This window comes from Tuber melanosporum, assembly GCF_000151645.1.
Source record: "Tuber melanosporum whole genome shotgun sequence assembly, scaffold_111, strain Mel28".
In the NCBI taxonomy this organism is placed as follows: Eukaryota; Fungi; Ascomycota; class Pezizomycetes; order Pezizales; family Tuberaceae; genus Tuber; species Tuber melanosporum.
The window spans coordinates 18,872-23,632 of NW_003298768.1; positions in this window are offsets into that span (position 1 = coordinate 18,872).

Consider the following 4,761-nt stretch of genomic DNA (forward strand, 5'->3'; position numbering starts at 1 on the left):
TACTTAGTTTTGGTTTATATTTTATTTTAAGTATCGTTTTAATACTTAATTTGTTTTTACCAAAAGGTATTGTTTAATACCTTTGATTAGTTTTGTTCATGCTAGACATAAACAAGATTTGTGTATTTAAAGACCGCCTGTTTCCAAGATGGAAAAGGCAGACTTCGACAGATAGTATTTCAATATACTTGGTTGAACAGTTACCTCTTTGTTTCTCAGTACGCCCTCGGAGCCTCCCTTAATTCTCAGCTCTCACCTCCTCTCTGGTAAAGCAGGCCACCTGTCAACTATTGTACCTATTACCGATAACGTGATTACCTTCTTGTAAACATGTTACATTCTCTTTCTCCTTCCTGTACTGAATGCTTTTCCTCTTCCTCCATCAAGTCCCTTCCTACATCAAGTTCCTTCCTCTTTCCCACTCCATACCTACAATGGGGCCACTGACATCAATCATGTTGTCACGAATGTGGCTTGGCAGGGAAAAGGTTTTCACATGACACATAGTTATGAGTCACAGGTATGTTATTGTTTTGCGCATATAACTCATTCGGGTTATATGATTTGTTATGTGTGGGATTTGGGATGCTTTCGCACATGGCTCAAATATGAGTCATGGGACATGCGCCTGACGAGTATGCCTTGCGAGTGTGCCCTGCGGGTAATCCTTGCGCATATGATTTATGTTTCGCACATGACCTCATTATGAGGTCATAGGTTTTGCGCATATGACTCGGTCGAGTCATATGACTTGTTTATTGCGTTATGATTGGTTTATGAGTTTTTGCACATGACCTCGCTATGAGGTCATGGGATTTGAGCATGTGATCACTTTGGTCACATGACTAGTGTGTTATGATTTGGTTTCACACATATGACCACTTTAGGTCAGGTGATTAAAGGCGGGAAGAACACTATATAAGGAGGCCGATGCGGCCAAGGAAGATAGGTTCTTCACGCTTTGTTCTAAGTACTTTTCCTACTTATTACTTTAACGAATATAAAACACCTTTACGATCTTTATCCTTATTGCAACGTTATCCTTACGCCAAGAAGTACTCGTCACGAAGACGAGTTAGAGAAAGCTTATGATAGGTATTTCCGATAGAAGACAAACGTCTTGTACTATCGGTAACATAGGCAGAGGCCTAGAGCTATCATAAGACAAAGAAAGAAAGAGAGAGAAAAGATAAGTATCATTCCCCGTTGCCCAGAACGAACTATCTGAAAGGGGACCGTTACACATGTCTGAGTCTACCATACTGCTTTCTCCTGCAGTTGCTGGTAGCCATGATACTAGTTCTGTCATGAATGTAGCTTGACCTGCAAAAGGTTTTCACATGACTCATGATTATAAGTCATAGGTACATTATTGCTTCGCTCATATGACTTATTTTAGGATATAACTTGTTATGTTATAATTTGTTATGTTTCGGACATGACTCAATTATGAGTTATGGGACGTACACTTGGTGTGTAACCGGTACGGGTACTTGGTTATTGGTTTTGTTTAATGTTTTGTTTTAAGTATCGCTTTGATACTTGGTTTGTTTTAAGTATCGTTTGATACTTGGTTTTGTTTAATGTTTTGTTTTAAGTATCGCTTTGATACTTGGTTTGTTTTAAGTATCGTTTGATACTTGGTTTTGTTTAATGTTTTGTTTTAAGTATCGCTTTGATACTTGGTTTGTTTTAAGTATCGTTTGATACTTGGTTTTGTTTTATGTTTTGTTTTAAGTATCGCTTTGATACTTAAAGAGTTTTACCAAAGAGTATCAATTGATACCCTTGATTAGTTTCGTTCATGCTAGACATGAACAGATTTGTGTATTTAAAGACTGCCTGTTTCTACGATAGAAAAGGCAGACTTCGACAGACAGTATTTTAATATACTTGGTTGAACGGTTACTTCTTTGTTCCTCAGTATGCCCTCGAAGCCTCCTTTAGTTCTCAGCTCTCGCCTCCTCTCTGGAAGAGCAGGCCACCTGCCAACTATCATATCCATTGTCGATAACGTGATTAGCACCTTGCGAACACGTTACATTTTTTTAACCTCAGCAAGTGGTTAGGAACCTGTCCCCGGATTTAGGCCTGATCAACCTATCGATATCCACATCAGAACGCTAGCGGAGAGAAGCGGCAGAATTTCAGTATATTCGGCTTCATCTCAAACCCAAGATAGAGTCTTTGACGACCAGGAGTGGGAAGCAAATCCCACGGCAAGACCTTACTAGGAAGAATCAACCCCGGCGCTCTGCTAAAGAGCCCGGCGATCCGGCAAACACGGAAGATACACAACCTCCAGGAGACTTCCCTTCTACTCCAGCAAAGAAGCCTTCCTTTGAACTCCCAAACGACCCCGAATCTAGTAGCGATTCAGATATGGCTAGCACAGGAGGAGGGCCTTCAGGAGGAGGGAAATCTCGGGCAAGACCTGAAGAAGAGGAGGTACCCGCAGCATTTGAACCCCCTAAGTTTAAACTTCACCTCCCAGCGAAATTCACAGGCGAAGGGAAAGACCTCAAACCTGAAGCTTTTGAACGATGGGTCACAGAACTCTCACACTTCCTACTCTTACAAGGAAAAGATGTGGAAGACCCTACAACCGGACTTATCATTGGATCATTCTGTGAAGGAAAGGCGACCGACGCATACCACCAATGCTATAAGGACTTCGGCGGGAATGTAAGATTAAGAGGATCTACAGTTCTCGATTACTTGAAAGCGACGATTCCAATCCTCTATAACCAACGACCTCCTATACAACAAATTCAATCAGCTCCAGCAAGTTAACGGAACACATGTCAAGCGAATCACCGATGTGGCCACGGACCTAATAATGTATAAGGATCGAATGGAGAGAGGAAGTATTTCCAAATACATCCTGAAGCGACGATTCTACGACACTATGCACCCTACCCTCCGGCGAGAGGTAGAACCACTCGAGGAAGACGGCGATGATATTGCAGTAATAATTGCTAGAGCAGAACGAAAGGACGCCATTCTCCATGAGACCAAGGCCTACAAAACACAGACATCCTCTAATAGGAACAGCCAGCCACGACACAAAGCCTCCAGCAACTCTGAAGACGATACCCCACGAGTTTTCAAGAAGAAAAAATCCTCCAAAGAATCGAGACGGCAAAAGGGAGAATGCTTTGAATGTGGAAAAACAGGACACATGGCAAAGAACTGTCCTACAAAGAAAGGAAAAGGAAAGGCCATAAAAAAAGAGGCGTCGGCCAAGAATATTGAACGCGATTACGATGCATCCAGTGAATATGAAGAGATCCAGATTGGGTACATCGATGTGGAATGCAACAGCGTTCGACCTCCAGCTACATTCAAAACACACACTGCTCTAGAAGGCACTATTCTGATCAATGGCAAAAAGACTCGAGTCCTATTCGACACTGGTGCAATCGGAAGAGATATGATCAGTAATGCCTTTGTCTCTGTCCATGGACTCCCTATCCGAGACCTTAACCAACCCATACCAGTCAATATGGCAGTAAAAGGATCACGATCCACAAGCCATAAAACCTGTAGTGCGACCATTCGACTTGGTTCTGCAGTCCTACCCCCCCAGGAAATGCTGGTTGGAAATTTAGCCAAATACGATGCCCTAATAGGCATGCCCTTCCTGAATCGTCACAAAGCTATAATTAGGTGTGGGGAATCAACTATCGATTTCCCGGATCAGAAGGTCAGAGTCTCATGCAAGCCAACAAGCGGAGAATACCGAGCTGCAGTCTGTGAAACAACTGCCCTACGACTATTGGATGAGTATTCTGATGTTTTCCCTGACCAAATACCCGAAGAACTACCACCTATGAGAGAAGTGAATCACCACATCCGCCTCCGAGACCCTTCCAATCTCAAGAACCAACCCACCTACTCTATTCCTGACGCATACAAAAGCCCACTTTGTGATTGGATCAACCAACAACAAAGAAGAGGAGTCATCTACCGGGCAGAAGCCCCTGGTGCCGCTCCTATGTTTGTTCAACCCAAAGCAGATGGCAAAAGAATCCGCCCCTTGGTTGATCTCAAACTACGGAATGAAAATACGGTTATGGACAGCTCCGCTATCCCAAACCAAACCCAGATCCTAAATGCAGTTGGACGGGCTAGATTCCGAAGTAAGATTGACCTAAGCGATGCCTACTTCCAAACAAGGTTAGACCCAGAAAGCGAACGATACAACAGTTTCAAAACACCCTTCGGAAGTTTCATTAGCCGAGTTATGTTACAAGGTGATATGAATGCGCCCGCCACCTTTATGCGAATTATGGAAAACCTCCTAAGCAAATACCTCCACCATTTTGTTTGGGTCTACATTGATGATATTCTCATTTTCTCGAACACCATAACAGAACACGCCTACCATATAGGTTTGGTTTGTACCAAACTTAGGGAAGCTAAATTTTATGCTAGCAGAAACAAATCAATCATATTTGCCGATAAACTCGATATCCTAGGACATGTTATAGATGATGAAGGAATACACGCAGCCCCAGGAAAAATAGCCTGTTTCACGGAATGGTCAACACCCCAGAATCAAAAAGAACTCATGCGATTCCTAGGACTAGTCAACTACATTTCCCAGTTCCTCCCACACCACGCCACTGTGACAGCGCTGCTCACAGACCTTACCGGCAACGCAGAATTTGCCTGGACCCACACTCATGACCAAGCCTTTACCAACATCAAGGATTTGATTAAAAACGCCAACGTTATTCAACCTATCGACTATAGTAA